At 48.8% G+C, this 18,631-nt stretch overlaps 1 protein-coding gene across 7 annotated transcripts in view; it reads right to left on the bottom strand.

Moving 5' to 3' along the window:
* slit2 (slit homolog 2 (Drosophila)) overlaps window positions 1-18,631 on the bottom strand; it is a 671,546-nt gene that overhangs the window by 402,837 nt on the left and 250,078 nt on the right. The gene's annotated exons all lie outside the window — the stretch shown is intronic.

The following is an 18,631-nucleotide window of genomic DNA, read 5'->3' as shown; positions in this document are numbered from 1 at the left end:
ATGTGTCTCTTAGTGCCCTACACTGCACAAGCTGGTGAGATTGGTGGCACATCTACTGATGTTGGATATGTCAGTTGGGGAAAATTGGCAATTTTACAACATGTGAAATACTTTATCATTTTTCTTATCTTATTAATGTTAGAATGCAAGATTTCAAACTCTCCTCCTGTTTTATGTGGGTTATGAACCACACGCATATGATTCAGGATTGATGTTTTACTGCTAAAGTGCAAACTGCTAGCTGCAATTTGCCACCTGCTCCTGTGACGCTCTTAGATTTTTAACATGACACGACTCTGCTCATTATTCAGTAGCCAGCTGATCCTCAGCTGGTCATCCTCATCTTCCATTTATTTTGACACTGCTATCACTGCCTAAGTAACTGGATCACTGCTCGGAAGGAGCGCCCCGCATACTCTTAATTGCTTGATTTACCGACATGCGTCTTATTTAAAAATGACATAATAAAGTCTCAGGTGTGTACAGAAGTACCAAGACTTAAGGAAACTTCTTCTGCTGGAAAGACTTTTTCCTCAATCCAAGCCAAATAAAGCTTCAGGTTAAAATGGTGAAACAAAACAGGAGCGCGAGCTGGTGGTTAAACCTCTGCTTGCAGAGGATAAGGAGTGCCCAAAAGAAGGCAAATAGCGTGTAAAACAAATAGGGCTTTTCTAGTTTATTTTTGTCCAACCAATTTGTGGCTTCATAGTTCGACAGAAAATAATGGAAGAATAAACCAAATTCAATGAGCCATGACGATGTTCCACCTCAATGCACAGCACTGAATAAAACAGTTTTTTTATGATCTGTAAGACAGTGGGTCATTCACAGGTAGAAGATATGAACAAGCCTAAGCCTATTTTCTATAAGTACTTGAATCAGGTTACCTATGCATTGTAGACAGTAATGGCCATTAAGAACATTTAAATAAAAACATTTCCATCACCTGAAGCCAATTTTTCAAAGGGTCAAAGTATCAAATTTGAGATCAGCCATCAGCCGAACATTAATATTGCAGTATCACTATTAAATAGTCAGTCCACAGACAAATCCACCTATATTTCAAGTTGAAGCACTTGTGTAACATGTTAACTTTATATCAGGCCACTGGCGTCACTGAACAAATATTAATATGCTCTTGCCATTTGGGTGACACAATACTGTCAGCTTCTTTTTGTTCATTCCTTTTATACAAGGGCTGTGATTTTCAAAGTAATAATTAGACTCAAAAGATGCTCCCATACAAGGTTGCAAATTCCTCTTGTTATTCCACAGCCACAAAAATAATTGTTATAAAATGGTATTGCCATTGGTGTGTGCTGGACAAAGACTGGATCGAGTGGATGGGAGGTGCCTAGCAAAGACCTCAGTGACTAGGGGCATAGATTTTAAGTGATGGGTAGAAAAATTAGAGGAGAGTTGAGGGAAACATTTTCCATGCAAAAAGAGAATTGTGGGGGTCTGGAACTCGCTGCCTGAAAGGATAATAGAGACAGACAGAACCCCTCAACTCATTTGAAAGGTGTCTGGATATGTACATCAAGTGTTGCAACCAGCAGGGCTACAGACCACACACTGGAAAGTGGGATTAGGTTAGGTGACTCATTTTTCTGCCAAGTGGGCTCCTTCTGTCCTGTAAAGTTTCTTTGATTCTATAATTCTAAAAAATAAAAGTGAATCCAAAAAGATGAAAATACTCAGCTCCCTTGTACTCTTTGCATTGAAAGCCTAAGCAGTGTATAGCACATCATGTTTTTAAAAGATATCACTCATGAGTTCAAGTCCTTATCTAGGACTTGAGCAGATAATCTAGGCTGACACTCCATTATTAATATCAAGGGGATGCTACACTGTTGCATTTCAGATGTCAACTGAGCTCCTTCTGCCAGTTCATAAAGGACCCCATTTTGCTATTTGAAGAAGAGCAAGAGAGTATTCCTACTGCCATGACCACCATTTATTTCTCATTCAACATAAGCAAAAATAGATTATCGGATAATTTACCGTGATAAAATTTGTATTACCTTGCTTTATTTGCCTACATAACAACAATAACTGTATCTAAAATTCATTGGCTGCAAAGCAGATTAGGATATCACAAAAGTGAGGATGCCTGGTCAATGTGCCTAAATTTCTTACTTTTAGCTTTTGGTGTAGTAATTATGAAGCAGGCTCTGCTCCAGGGAATGAGGTTCGTCAAGTTGATCAGTTGAACATTTAGGGGACAGTGATCATAGTGCCATAAAGTATTGATTAACCATGCACGAGGCAATGGAGCAAACAAGAGTAAAATTAATTGATGGAAAAGGGCCTGTTTCAGTGGGATGGGAACAGACCTGGTCGAGGTAAATTGGAATCCGAGATTGGTGGACAAAACTAGTGGAGCAATGGGCTGCCTTTAAAGGGGAGAAGGTGGATGAGATGGACTGCAATGTTCCAAGAAGACAGCTCACCACCGCCTACTCAAGGGCAATTAGGGATGGCAACAAACTCGGGCCTTGCCAGTGAGGCCCACATCCCAAGAGAGAATAAAAAAGATTTAGGTACAGTCAAGGTGGGGTAAAAGTAGTGCCACCAAAACCAGAACTTCTTGGATGATAAAAGAGATAGAGAGCAAGACAAAGCACACAAAGGTGGAATAGCCAACTCACGACAGATGGCAAAGACGTGTGAAGTGATATATTTTGGGAGGAAAAATGAGGAGAGGCAATATTAGATAAGAGATGGGTGTCGGAACAGAGAGACACAGAGGTATATGTGCAGAAATTGTTGAAGGTGGTAGGCCAGGTTGAGAAAGTGGTTAAAAAAAACCTATGGGATCCTGGACTTCATAGATTAAGGCACAGGGTGAAAAAGCAAGAAAGTGATGAAAACATTTATTAAATGGGGACCGGAGAATCGCGGAAGCAGCATCGGACTGGATTTTGGCCTAAATGCCCATTCTCCACCCCCCGCACGGATCGCGATTTTGGAGCGGATTCTCGAACAATCCAACCCTATATTTTTTTGATTGATCATTTTGGGTGCAATTCTCCAGAAAGATTTCTTTTTTAAAATAAATTTAGAGTACCCAATTCATTTTTTCCAATTAAGGGGCAATTTAGCGTGGCCAATCCACCTAGCCTGCACATCTTTGGGTTGTGGGGGCGAAACCCACGCAAACATGGGGAGAATGTGCAAACTCCACATGGACAGTGACCCAGAGCCGGGATCGAACCTGGGACCTTGGCGCCATGTGGCAGCTGGGCTAACCCACTGCGCCACCGTGCTGCCCTTAGAAAGATGTCTAAGCATAGTAGTGAACGGAAATTGCCGTGAGCTTCCTGGTGCTCGGCCTGCCGAGGCTGGGAATGCTATTCAATGTTAATTAGTCCACTTAACGAGGCCCCACGGGCTTCTCACCACAAATGAAGGCTCGCCAGCTGATTAGTTGACATCGCGCTCACCAGCCCCTGGCTAACAAGGTCGAGCAGCACTTGAGCAGCACTTGCTCAGCCAACCCCAGTCAGCTCAGAACAATGGTGTCGAGGAGACGGCCCCAAGATTTGGTGATGCGAACCTGGGGAGGCTGCTAGACACCGTGGAGGCCAGGAGGGATGTCCTGTTCCCTCGAGAGCCCTGGAGGGTGAGCCATAGGGCAGCTAGTGTGACCAGGAGGACTGGCCTTCAGAGCCAGAAAAAGGTCAATGGCCTACACAGGGCAGCAGGAATGAGTAGACACCCCTACCCCTCACCCCACCCCACCCCGAGACATTTCCGCCCCCACATGAGCACCCTCCTAACTCTCAATACGGCCCCCAACCCTCCCTTCACCGCCTCACTCCCTCACCCTCCAAGCCTTCCTTCACACGCCCCCTTCCTCCTACCACTGTGAACCACATGTGTGGCTAATGATCCCTCTCTGTGACTCCTCAGGAAAAGCTCTCCCACAAATGTTGTGAGAGGTCCCAGACTAGCGGAGGTGTGCCAGACATATGAATCCTCAACTTCTTTTCAGACAGGGCCTTTAAGGTGACGGGAGTGGCCGAGGACAGGGTTGTCACCTATGCGGAGGTTGGTGGAAGCTGCAGAGGTGAGGATCCACCAGGCCCCACCCGGAGGACCTGTCAAATGTGGGTTGTTATTGCCTAACTAATGACCCATCCCTCCCACTGACTACACGTCCATTCTCCCACAGGACCTCCAGGCGCCCAGGAGATGACCTCGGAAGGGAGTTCCAAAATAGACATGATCGGGGCGTCACAGCTGTCAGCCCCACCATCTACCAGTGCAGATAAAGGGACCTCGGTGAGCAATGCTAGTGGTCAGACTTCTGGGGTAGAATCTGCAGAACACAGCTGCTGATGTACATTAAGTGGAGGCAGGAACCCCCAGGCGTGACAGCAGTCGGAATTCTGCTACATCCCAGGACCCAGCTGGGTCTCAGCCTCATGCTGAGCCTATGGCGCAGGGCTACCCGGAACTGATGGAGATGTTAGAGGTCGGTCAGGACATTCAGTGGGCGATGTCAGCGACACTCCAGTAAGTCCAGAGCCGATTGGAGGAGTCCCAGAGGCTGGGGGGCTGGATATGTTGTTGTTAATGATTGGCACTGAGGCCAACACTGGTGGCTACCGCAGAGGAGAACTTGGTGCACAATGTCAGCACCATCAGTGAAGGTGTCCAAGGTGTCATGCATTTGGTGACGGCCATGGCTAAGGGTCTTGACAGAATGTCCGACTCACTGGGGGATTTGACCCAGTACCAGACTGACCTTGGTGAGGTTCTGCGGGGCATGTGCCACTCTCAGATGGGAATGGCCTAGGCGCTGCCGAGCTTGTCCCAGTCACAGGTGGGCATTGCCGAGGTGCTGCAGAGCATGGCCCAGTCACTGAGGAGCATCATCAAGGGCGTCAACACCATGGTGCAGACCATGGGGAACCAACCCAAATTTAGGGGCAGCTGGGGCTCGAACCAGCTGCCCCTCTGTTCTAAGGTGAACCCCAGAGCCCTATGAGTACCGACCTGGAGGAGAGGGTGCTGGGTGCCCACCTGAATCCATTCCAATGAGTGGAGATGTGGCCACCAGCTCCCCCGAATTCCACAGTTCTGATGAGGCCGTGTCTCATAGCCAGCACTCTGGACAGGGTGGAACGGCTGTGTATCTGCACCGACAAGTGCGTTGCGCCCTCTGGTCCCAGAGCCCCCAGAGGACACCCACTGTCAAAGGCCACAGGATGAGGTAAGCAACTGGCTGCCTCCACCTCTGATGGAGACACCTAGACGTAGCAGGAGGGTGAGGAAGGCCAGGCACGTCGAGGATCACTGAGGGCCCCGGGGGAGGAGGGAAATGTACTGCACATTAAACACCCCTGAGCACAACCACGGTCACTTTCTTCCACAATACTTGCCGAACCCTTGGCCCATCTATGCAGACATCTCCCACCATCCCCTGCCCAAAGTGTAGGCCAACGAGCCTAGAGATTTGTAGGATTTTAATCCCTTAAGTTTCTCAAGTATTTTTTCTTTGCTGAGATTAATCATCACAAGTTCCTCACTCAAATTAGACCTTTGTTAGCCTTTATTTCTGGTATGTCATTTGTGTCTTCCTTCTACTGGAAGACAGATACAGCATATTTGTTCAATGACTGTCATTTCCTTATTAAACTTTTTTTTTTAAATTTAGAGTATCCAATTCTTTTTTTTTTCCAATTAAGGGGCAATTTAGCATGGCCAATCCACTTAGCCTGCACATCTTTTGGGTTGTGGGGACGAAACCGACGCAAACATGGGGAGAATGTGCAAACTCCACACAGACAGTGACCCAGAGCCGGGATCGAACCTGGGACCTCGGTGCCGTGAGGCAGCAGGGCTAACCCACTGCGCCACCGTGCTGCCCTTCCTTATTAAACATGCTGCTTGCTCCTGTCTCTGTCTCTAAGCTTTCCATGCTAGCTTATCCTCAATTACTAATTATTCATTTTTATCAACAATTTGGACACCCTTTAATCCTTTTCTAAGACAATTCTGAACCTCAGGCTTCAGGCTGTTCTTTGCAACAATAATAAGTTTGTTTCCCCACTTTGCAATTCCATAAGAGATGTATCAGGCCCCTGAACAAGGAGACCAATCACCCTGGATGAAGAAAGTAAATTGGAGCTCTAGGTTGCTTGCCGAGGCCAAACTCCAGTCATGGGAGCTCATGATCTCCTGTGGAAAACTGAGATGCCGCGCGTCCTGGATGAAACAATTGACGCAGCAACATCAAGTGCTGCTAACTAAATTACACACTGATCAGGAAGGAGATCTTTTGCTTCCCTAGCTGAGGGACATCAGTTACAGAGCTAATATCCCCACAGCCATCTGTCACCATACCTCCTGACAGATCAAACCTAGGACCTTTATGGTCCATATAGTTCTTTACTACACTGAATAACACATTGCTCGTTGAGTTGTTGAAAGAGTCATTTTCATTAAGACAGTGCCCTTCATATCAACAAGGTTTAACTTAATAAGTAATAGCTTTTGGAAGTCAGTCATTAATTAATAGGAAGGACATTAAATGGGGAGATGTACCAGCCTGTTCCATTCATTTTGGTTGTTAAACCATTTCTAATTATTATCACAACCATAACAATAGCTGCATTAAAAAGTGTACAGAACTCCTTATTTACTTCATTTTAAAATAAATCATAATACTTTAATGATTACAGGCAACATTTTGGCGGGGTAAGCTGGTAACCACAGAGCAGCTGCCCACTATACGTTGGCCCAGGTTTTGTTTCCACTCCAGTGGAATTGAATTTCAGATGGGCTATATAATTGGTGAGCAACCCACAATCGGCAGCTTCCTCCCCACACCGAATGTGAAAATCACTCCCCATCTCCCTGGGAGATTCCACATTAATTCATTATTCTAACCATGCAGAGTGGTTCTGGGCACGTAACGATGCGGTGGCAAGGCGCAGTAAATTATTTTGAATAAGTTAAAGGTTCTTTACTGCCACACACTGGGGAGTTGCAGCGATTCATCACACTTGTTCAGTGCTGGGCAGTTTTGGGTGCCTAAATCTAAAAAGGATATTAAACATATAGCAAGCATACAGCATCGTTCACCATGCTAAATTATAATTATGAAGAAAGAGGACAGACCGATTGAAAATCCCTTATACAAAATGCTTGGGGCCGAGTGTGTATCGGATTATGGAATATACTACACATGTGCGAATATACTAAGCATGTTTGGAACTGCACATGTGCGGTGTGCATTAGAAACTGCTCATGTGCGGAATGTTGGGAACTGCACATGTGTGGCGTGCGGTGCGAAGTGCGCATGTGTGGTGTGCGTTGGGAACTGCGCATTGCCCGGAAGCCTTGTGGGAATGGACACTCGTGATGTCATGTCAGCGCTCAAAACAAAGTGCCTTTTTCAGAGTTTCAGATAAGCGATGTGCAACCTGTACTGCACTATTACCAGTATGACAGAAAAGGCTGTCAGGAGGTTTAATTGATACTTTTTGAACACTGAGGGAATCAAGATATATGGAGATGCGGGTGGAAAAAAGGAATTGAGTTAGCAGAGCGGTCACAACCTTATTGAATGATGAAGCAAGCTCGAGTTATTCTATGGCCTACTCCTGCTCCTATTTCTTCCGTCCTTACATTGTTTTAAGTTTTGATAGGCTATTAGGAAAGGGCTATTTTGCCTCGTTGGGGAGCTAGTGATGAGAAATTATCAATTTAAAACTGTAACTAAGAGAATGGAGAGTAAAGGAAATAGATAAATGTCCTTCTGCAAAGGGTTGCAGAATGCTTTGCCAGGGTAACTGGTTGAAGCAGTGACTGTTGCATCCTTACAGGGACAATTGAATAAATATGTAAAAAAGAAGAAGCTATGAAGAAAGAGCAGGGTAATGGGATTAGTTTTGGATTACTCTGGGAAAGAGCTGGCATGGACACAATATGCCGGAAATGTCTGTTGCTCTATATACCTGGCCATTTTTGATACTTCACCGAGTCATTTGTAAAACAATAGTTATTTTGGAGATTCTGAGGTTTAGATTGTAAGGTAGGGACATGTTCACTTTCCAGGGGTCCAGGGCATTAGCAAACAAATGAAAAGATCAATTGTACCAAAATAAACATGGAGAGCTAGTGCACACAGGTTACTTTCCCACAATCCAAACCACAGAAGAAAGTAACAGGTAGTCCAGGGCCCTTCTCTGACTAATGCAGTAGGCTTAACACATCACTTCCATTCCGTCATTTCAAGTATCTCCATGGCAGCCAAGTAATTTAACTTTTCGACAAGGATGCTGTTTTATTCTTAGAAACATAATATTTTAAGATGTCTACCCCTCCCTCCTTCTCTCCTTGCCAACTTGAAATTCATCTCGGCAGCTGGAGGTGAACTTAAACATTCCATTTTTAAACACCTCAATAATATTCAGCGTTTCCTGCAGGCTTACTCTCTCGCCTTGTCAGGACTTGTGCCACAAGCACTTGTGAACCCTCCATATGTCTGTTCCCATCTGCCGGCTACATTCAGCGCATGGTGCCAAAGTCCTGACCCAGCTTCTCAAGAGTCATTCTCAAGATGCTATCAACTGATCTTATACTAGCATTTAGGAACTAAGATTCCCAAATTCCCAAATCAAACTGGGAGCACAGCATGAGTGCCGCAGAGCTACTTTAAACACTTATAAAATGGAAATAGCCAGTCTTTAACTACCATTCAGAAACAGCTCATTGGTGCTAACAATTTCTGGTTGACAGAATTTATAGTCACACATAATTTAGTTTCTTTTGGAGAATCTAAGATGAGAACAGATATTACAGTCTCCCACATATTTTTGCAGCAACGTTATTTTTTTAAAGAAAACACTCTGCTCTCCAAGGAAATGTTTTACATGAAGTATTCAGCTATGTAACAGTTAGTGTACAACCTATGGTGGGCTTGTATATCGGGCGAAACATTGCATAATTGCCAAGTTGCTTGTTGCTTGTATCAAGTAACTTTTGGTCTGTAAGCCAGAAATTCCTGACACTATCACACTTTAAAATAATAAATGGCTGCTGCCAGATAAACTGACACTAAGGAATGAAATGGCAGCATTGCAGCTCTCTAGTTTCCTGTAGCTTTTAGTGCAGAGGCTCAAAATAACTGTTCTAGGTTCTTAATATGACCATACCCAGAAAGGATGTGTCTGGAATATTGTTACCGTGGTAACATTTTGTCTAGAAGGAAGAAGTGCATTACCGGTGATTGGCATCATAGAAACAAATGTATTTTGATTTAGATTGCTGTTTTGCTAAAATAAATTAAATGTTAAACTGTTCGAAGCGAAAGAATGATGCTCTCAGCTCCCCACGCCTTATGAATGCTCAGCACTGTAATAGCTTTTAATGGAATTGCAAATGCTTTAGAGCTGACATTCAATAAAATGATGTTTTGCCATTCACTTACAGCACATACTAGCCCGGACTCCATTTCATTAGTGGCTGCATAAGTACGTCAACATTTGTCAGAGCAGGCCTTGATGCATGAAGGTTTAAATTAAAGCGATCATCTAACATTAAGATTTCTACCAAAAGGATGAAAGTTTAACTTCTCCACTGTAACAAGGACACAGACACACACACCCACGCCAGCAAAGCCCCCAAATAACTGGCGCACAATCTCTGAGTCCTGAGTTGAAGCAATCACAGCTTTTCTTTAGGTAATGACAGGCAGATCAGATTTCATCCTAATTTAGCCAAGCCTTAATGTCACAGATTGTAAATATATATCCCTTGCTTGGCTTCCATCTGATGGGCCAAAATCTGTGAAAACAAATCTCTCTACTCACTAACAGTGATGCCTGTCACAACCCTTTTAAATGAAAATCACCACCACTAAAGTATAATTGGCAATAATTTTGAGATTCACTGAGGGAACATCGTGTGTCCCTAATAGAGGATTAATGCCCTGACACTTGAGATCAGTTATTTCTGCAAATTAAAGCATTCACAATAATCAAAGAATTTTGGTGAAGTTATTGTTAGGTTGCAGGCTAATGGCACTCTGAAAGAGAAAAAAGAATACAAAGCAACCACAAAGCAGGCTGGAACTAATTGACTGAAGACTAAATGTATAGAAGATTTTTAAAAACCTATCCTCCCCCCCGCAAACGTTTGGACCATGAGCAGATGTTTTAAGAACAGCTCTGTGTTAACTTCTCAGTTTTGGGATGGCATGGTTGTGCGGTGGTTAGCACTGCTGCCTCACGCTGCTGAGGATCTGAATTTGACCCCGGCCCGTCACTGTCCATGTGGAGCTTGCAAATCCTCCCCGTGTCTGCGTGGGTCTCACCCCCACAAACCAAAAACTATGTGCAGGATAGATGGATTGGCCACGCTAAATTGCCCCTTAATTGGGAAAAAAAGAATTCGGTACTCTAAGTTTTTTTTAAAAACTTCTCAGTTTTGAACAAATCTCTCGAAAATCTACATATCCACAAAATGGAAGCAAACAGCACCCCACAGAGTTCACTTGCCGACAATCCCCTCAACTGTCTCAGGAAAGTGTCCCAGGTCAGGTCTGCACCAACTAACCAGAGTGATATTATTTCATAAATAATTCTGGACAATAAGGGAGCAAATTTCTTTAAAATGTTTCATTCCCTTGTTTCTTTTTTCATATTTGCGTCCCCCTTCTCTTCGGAAGGTGTTACCCCCTTGTACAGATATTCTTCCATGGGAGCAAGCAGTGCTCCTGTACTACACCCAAGTGTAGTAAGAAGTCGTACAACACCAGGTTAAAGTCCAACAGGTTTGTTTTGAATCACTAGCTTTCGGAGCACTGCTCCTTCCTCAGGTGAATCCTGAGGAAGGAGCAGTGCTCCGAAAGCTAGTGATTCAAAACAAACCTGTTGGACTTTAACCTGGTGCTGTAAGACTTCTTACTGTGCTCACCCCAGTCCAACGCCGGCATCTCCACATCCTACACCCAAGTGAGCATTCACCATTAATGTGCCTGGGCAGGAATTGTCAGCAGCTGTTAATAGCATCTGATTGTGATTACTGGATACTGATTAGGAACAGGGGGCGCGATTCTCCGGAAAGATTTCTAAGTGTTGTAATGAGTGGGAACTACCGCGAGTTCACCGGCGCTCAACCCAGCAAGGCTGGCAACGCTATTCAACATCAATTGGTCCTCTTAATGAGGCCCCACGGGCTTCTCGCCACAAGTGAAGGCTCGCTAGCCAATTCGTCGGGACCATGCTCACCAGCCCCCCGCGAGCAGCACTTACGCAGCACTTGCTCCGCCAACCCCAATCAGCTCGTAACAATGGCGCCAAGAAGACTGACCCCCCGATTCAGTGATGCAGACCTGAGGAGGCTCCTAGACACAGTGGAGGCCAGGAGCAAGATGTCCTGTTCCCCAGAGGGACCCGCAGGGTGAGCCACAGAGCAGCCAGTGCTGCCTGGGATGAGATGGTGGCAGCTGTAAACTAGCTCCGGGAGCGTGATCAGGAAAACAGCTCCCTCTCCAGTCACCCAGGAGACCACCTCAGAGAGAAGCCGCGAGGAAGACACAATCGAGGCATCACAGCTATCAGCCCACCCTCCACCAGCGCAGATACATGTACTTGGGTGGGAAATGTTAGTGGTCAGCCTTCTGGGGCACAATCTGGTGAGTACCACACAGCTGCTGATGTACATCAGATGGAGGCAGGAACTCCCAGGCGAGACAGCAATTGGAGGTCTGCTGGATCCCAGGACCCAGCTGGGTCCCAGCCTGATGCTGAGTCGATGAAGAGGTTTTCCCGGGGCTGATGGAGATGTTAGGGTGCAGTCAGGACATTCAGAGGAAGACGGATCGGCACTCCAGCAGTTCCAAAGCTGATTGGAGGAGTCCCAGAGACTACGGGCATTGGAGATGTCGTCGACAATGCATGACATCAAGGCCAACACTACAAGGGTGGCCGATCCGGTGCACGACATTGGCAGCATTAGTGAAGGCGTCCAAGGCATTGTGCAGTCGGTGACGGCCATGGCGGAGGGTCTCGGCAGAAGGTCCACCTCGCTGGGGGATGTCTCCCTAGACCAGGCTAACCATCATGAGGTGCTGCGGGACATGTCAGATGGGAATGGCCAAGGTGCTGCGGAGCTTGTCCAAGTCGCAGGTGGGTGTTGCCGAGGGGCTGAAGAGCATGGCCCAATCAATAATAACAATAATCATCTTTATTGTCACAAGTAGGCATACATTAACACTGCAATGAAGTTACTGTGAAAATCCCCTCATTGCCACATTCTGGCACCTATTCGGGTACACTGAGGGAGAACTCAGAATGTTCAAATTACCTAACAAGCACGTCTTCTGGAACGTGTGGGAGGAAACCTAACACCCGGAGGAAACCCACGCAGACACTGGGAGGACATGCAGACTCCGCACTGACAGTGACCCAAGCTGGAAATCAAAGCTGGGACCCTGGAGTTGTGAAGCAATAGTGCTTAATCACTGTGCTACCGTGCTCCCCGGAGGAGCATCACCAAGGGCGATGGAGCAGGCATTGGAGAACAGCCAGGGATGGTAGTGCCAGATGACGCAGGAGCAGCTGGGGCTCGAACTAGCTGCCACTTTGTCCCAAGTTGGACCCCAGGGCCCCATGGGCACCAGCAGGGAGGAGGGGGCACTGGGTGCCAAACTGAACCTGCCCCATAGAGTAGCAATGGAGCCACCAGCTCCCACGAATTTCACCCCTCTGATGAGGCCAGGTCTCACAGTCAGCACACGGGACAGGGCAGCTCGGCTGTGGATGAGCTACCGACAAGTGAGCCAGGGCCCTCCTGCCCCAGAGACTCGAGAGGACACCTGCCAGGGGCATCGAAGCCCACAGGATGAGGTAAGCAGCTGGCTGCTTCCAACTCGGAAGTGCATCCGGGGGAGACTAAACACAACGGTAGAGCTCGGAGGGCCAAGCACATCGAGGAACACTGAGGGCAACAGGTAAGGGAGGAGAGGGCGGGGAGCGGTGGCAGGCACTATCGGGAGCGGGGCGAATTGTAAAACGCATTAAACACACTTGACCACAACCAGTGTGACGCCTCTGTCACTTCCTTCTGCAATATGGGTCGACCTCCGAACCCTTGGCCCATCTCTTCCAGGCATCTCCACTACCCCTTCGACCTGTGATATCCCAGTGATGAGGGAGATCCCTGCTGCCCGGGCATCCTGTTGGGCCACATCAAATTTGATGCGGCCCACCTGGGCGAACAGGGCATCCATGACCTGATGGATGCAGCTGTGGGCTGTGGCCTGAGAGATCCGTACAGGTCCCACTCAAGCCCTGGAAGGATCCGGAGACATAAACGTTCAGGGCTACGGTGACCTTTACAGCCACAGAGAGCAGGTGTCCTCCTTCGCCACATTGTGCCAAGAACGCGAGGAGCCTCCTGCAGCATGCGCTATCCTTCATCTCCTCAAACAACTAGCGGCGCCTGTCCACCCGGGACCTTCATGGGATTCCCCCTTTCGGTCCCTCCCTGGCCTGATGGATGGGAGGGTCCTCAGGGTGTGGGTCGGGGTCTGGCACATGGGCTGCCACCTGGAGCATCTGCAGACGCTGCCGTCGTCTCTGGCGTCTGGCCGTGCGGCCTAGCAGCAGCACCATGAGGGCAAGTTCTGCCGGGCCCAAAAACCCTGCCATAGCGTTCAATGCCCCACCCCCCCCCCAGGAATCCACTTGGGTTGTACGAAGGGCTATTAACCACTATTGCCAATTCCCTATTAGCAACAGCCTTCAGCCGCACGGTCAGAGGTCTCAGTAGCATATGGGGGTTATGGGTGGTCGGTAGGCAGAGACGACGATTGCCTTTGGAACAGATACACATGATCCAGGGGTTGGCATGGTGGTGCCACAAGCAGTCGCATCTGAGTGGGCCAGTTGCATCGCAAATTGTTTGACACTTGGCACTGTTCTCATTTTCGGCCTCTCCCACTATTCACCGGTCTTGTTGCATCCAGTATCTCAGGTATGATTTTCCCCTCCTTACACCAGGAGAACTATTAAATCATTGAGCAACAGGAGCAATCCCTACAACGCAGATCAGCTGATTCAATGCAAACCAATCTTTGAACATTGGAACTTGCTGGTTTGTGTGGTTCTGTAACTTGTGCACTAAGAACAAAGAACAAAGAAAAGTACAGCACAGGAACAGGCCCTTCGGCCCTCCAAGCCTGCGCCGACCATGCTGCCCGTCTGAACTAAAATCTTCTACACTTCCTGGGTCCGTATCCCTCTATTCCCATCCTATTCATGTGTTTGTCAAGATGCCCCTTAAATGTCACTATCATCCCTGCTTCCACCACCTCCTCTGGTAACGGGTTCCAGGCACCCACTACCCTCTGTGTAAAAAACTTACCTCGTACATCTCCTCTAACCCTTGCCCCTCGCACCTTAAACCTATGCCCCCTAGTAATTGACCCCTCTACCCTGGGAAAAAGTCAAAGACTATCCACTCCATCTATGCCCCTCATAATTTTGTAGACCTCTATCAGGTCGCCCTTCAACCTCCTTCGTTCCAGTGAGAACAAACCAAGTTTATTCAACCGCTCCTCATATCTAATGTCCTCCGTAACAGGCAACATCCTGGTAAATCTCTTCTGCAGCTCTCTAAAGCCTCCACATCCTTCTGGTAGTGTGGCGACCAGAATTAAACATTATACTCCAAGTGTGGCCTAACTAAGGTTCTATACAGCTGCAACATGACTTGCCAATGTTTATGCTCAATGCCCCGGCCAATGAAGGCAAGCATGCCGTATGCCTTCTTGACTACCTTCTCCACCTGTGTTGCCCCTCTCAGTGACCAGTGGACCTGTACACCAAGATCTCTCTGAGCAAGCAATTGGGAAAGCAAAACAATGTTACTCATGAATTCATGTCACAAATTCTCTTGATGCTATTGGCTCCAATATTAATATCATTCAGCAGGCTCATCATACTCAAACATTGATGAAAATCTAGAAAATAATTGATATGGATCTACTGTATATCACCATTAAAAAGGCATTGCGCATACCAAGCGCCCAGTGTATTGGTGACATGACTGATGCTCATGGCTAACTTTCTCCACCTTGAAGTAAGTCACGCCTTCATACTTTAACAGGGGCGGGATTCTCCCCTAACCGGTGGGGCAGGCCGTACCGGCGCCGAGGAGTGGCGTGAACCACTCCGGCATTGGGCTGTCTGGTAGGTGCGGAATCCCCCGCACCTTCAGGGGCTAGGCCGAGCGCCGGCGGCACCGGAGGGCCTCCACTGGCTGGCGCGAGTTGGCGAATGCACGGGAGCACCAGCATGTGCTTGCGTCATCCCAGTGAATGTGCAGTGGGGTTCTGCTCCGCGCCGGCAATGGCAGACCGTAACACCGGCCGGTGCGAAGGTAAATAGTGCCCCCATGGCACAGGCACGCCCGGGGATCGGTGGGCCCCGATCGCGGGCCAGGCTACTGTGGGCCCCCCCCCAGGCCAGATCCCCCCACGCCCCCTTGAGGAGTCCGCAGGCCGCCCGCAGAGCCAGGTCCCGCCGGTAGGGACCTGGTGTATTTCACGCCAGCGGGACCGGCCGAAAACGGGCGGCCACTCGGCCCATCGCGAGCCGGAGAATCGCCGGGGGGCCGCTGCCAACGGCCCCTGTCTGACGCGGCGCGATTCCCGCCCCCGCCGAAAAACTGGCGCCGGAGAATCCGGCAGCTGGCATCAGGCGGGATTCACGCCGCCCGCCGGCGATTCTCCGGGCCGGCGTGGGGTCGGAGAATCCCGCCCCAGATTTCTCAATTATCAGCAATTACCACAATCTGTAAATATTAACCACTCTGGAAAGATGCTTACCACAAGTATATAGACAAGGATTCTCCTTTCTGGGGACTAAGTCCCCACGCCAGCGGGAGAACCGGTGCCAACCAATCCGGCGTCAACAGCCCCCGAAAGTGAGGAATTCTCCGCACTTTCGGGGGCTAGGTGGATGGCGGAGGGGTTGGCGCCGCTCTAGCCGGCGCCGCAGGAATGGCGCGAGTTCGCGCATGCGCCAAAAGGCCGGCATGATCTCAAGCATGCGCTGAAACGCCAGCGTGATTCTGCGCTTGCGCAGATCGGCCGGCGTATTTTAGCGCATGCGCGGGTCTTCTCTTCTCCGTGCCGGCCATGGCGGAGCCCTACAGGGACCTGGCGCGGAAGAAAGGAGTGCCTCCACGGAACAAGCCCGCCCGCAGATCGGTGGGCCCCGATCGCGGGCCAGGCCAACATGGGGCCCCCCATCGGGGTCGGATCCCCCTGCGCCCCACCGAGGACCACCCCTGCCGTCTTACCTGCTAGGTCCCGCCTTACGTGAGGTGAGTGCTTCACGCCGGCGGGACTGGCCAAAAATGGATGGCCGCTCGGCCCATCGGGGCCCAGAGAATCGCTGGGGGGGGGACCGCTGTCAACGGCCCCCGACCGGTGTGGTGGGAATCCCGCCCCTGCCCGAAAAACGGCGCCAGAGAATACGGCAGCCGGCGTCGCAGTGGGATTCGCGCTGCCCCCCGGGGATTCTCCGACCCGGCGGGGATCGGAGAATCCCACCCATTTAGTTTAATCACATAGTGTCCAGATTGAATTCAAAGATTTTTAATATTTACTTCTGTTACTCTGGAAGAAACAGCTGTATAATTGGATTATGTGTGTGGCACATTTGTATGTTATAAAATGAAAATCTTTCAATAAAAATATATATTTTTAAAATTATCATAAATTACTAAGTGTTGTGGCCACAAAATAAGACTAAAGAAAGGGAAAGCACGATGTTTATGATTATGCAGACTAACTAACATCCTGTGGGTTTATTGAATACACAGAAAGTGCTGACTTTCTCCGACGTTGGTAGCTTACCCGTGCGCCATCGGTGGGACCGGAATATCCCGCCGACGTGAACAGCCGGTAAATTCCGCACTATATCGGCAGTGAACAGTTGCAATCATTGTTGCAGATGCTAAGCTCCGCACTTCATAAGTTATATCTATTTATTTGTATCCTGTAAAGTGCATCCACATTGGATATTAGAACAGAAACTGCTACTCCCATTAACATCACATATGGTGAATTCTCCATTATTCTTTGTCACAGCATTACATGCCCTCATCGGAGAATTACGTTTCAAACCAAACTTAATTCAGAAGCCGTACAGTGTAAACAGCATCTGCACCTGACCATGTCACAGCAACCTGCTCCTCACTAGAATTATGTCCTTTATAGCTGACACAGGAGGTATCACTGACGAATGTGATATAAAATAGTTACTTTAGAGATATTAGTTACTGTAATGTAGAGATAGGCCAGTCTCATTCTGGTGAGTTCACAGACAAAGGATTTCAGACCGCATGGCAAAGCAAGAAGGAGGTGTGTCCAGCAAAGGAGGAGAAAAGGATGCTGGGTAATAAGGGGGCCAGAGGAAAGGATGAGAAGTGAGCCAATCAGGATGCATGGCCAGGTCAGGAGGGGTATAGGATGACCTATGGGAATCGTGTATGTGAAACTTGATACCATTTGAATGTATTTGCAGAAATCCCTTTGTCTCCTTGTTCATTCGCTTTCCCAGGGTGTAGGAGACTAGCTGTGTCCTGTGCCTCTGTGAAATGAATCAGGCTTGCAAGTAAAATAAAATAACTAATGCTGTACCTGCAAATCCATCTCGACTTTTATTGAGGCCAGACTGACGGGTAAAGAAATTTGTGTTTTGTCATCACCAGAACCTTCCACACGCTTGTTAAAGATGACTAAACAGAAACCTAACAGTGGCAGGGCTAACTACACTGAAGTTGGGTTTGAGAATGCAAGTTTTAGAATGGATTATGCACAGGAACGCAGGCGAAGCCTTGTAAGCAGCATTGGAAGAATGAAGCAAATTGTTTCAAAACACAAAGAAAGGACTTGGGCGGGATTCTCCCCAACCCGGCGGGGCGGGGATGGAGTGGCGTTAACCATTCCGTCGTCGGGCTGCCCCAAAGGTACAGATTTCTCCGCACCTTTAGGAGCCAACCCCTCACCTTTAGGGACTAGGCCCGCGCTGGAGTGGTTGCTGTCCCGCCGGCTGGCGTGGAAGCCCTTTGGCGCTACGCCAGCCGGGGCCGAAGGGGCTCCGCCGGCCGGCGGAGGTCCACGCATGCACGGGAGCGTCAGCAGCTGCTGACGTCATCCCCGCGCATGCGCGGGGGGGGTCACACCTCCGTGTTGGCTATCGCGGAGACTATTGCCGACGCGGAGGGGAAAGAGTGCCCCCACGGCACAGGCCCACCCGCCTGATCGTGGGCCAGGTCACCGTGGGGGCACCCCCCGGGGCCAGGTCGCCCCACGCCCCCCCGAACCCGCTCGCGCCACCTGGTCCCACCGGTAAGGGAGGTGGTTTAATTCACACCAGCGGGACCGGCATTACAGCAGCGGGACTTTGGCCCATCGCGGGCCGGAGAATCGCCGGGGGGTGGGCCCGCCGACCGGTGCCGGAGAATTCGGCAGCCGGCGGGGTGGGATTCACGCCGCCCTCGCCGATTCTCCGACCCGGCGGGGGGTCGGAGAATCCCGCCCCTGGTGTTTATATAGTGGCTTTCACAACCTCAGAATATCACCAAGTGTTTCACGGCC

Source organism: Scyliorhinus torazame, chromosome 3 (genome assembly GCF_047496885.1).
Source record: "Scyliorhinus torazame isolate Kashiwa2021f chromosome 3, sScyTor2.1, whole genome shotgun sequence".
Lineage (NCBI taxonomy): Eukaryota > Metazoa > Chordata > Chondrichthyes > Carcharhiniformes > Scyliorhinidae > Scyliorhinus > Scyliorhinus torazame.
The sequence above is the reverse complement of the archived record's forward strand: the minus strand, read 5'-3'. Positions and strand labels throughout refer to the sequence as shown.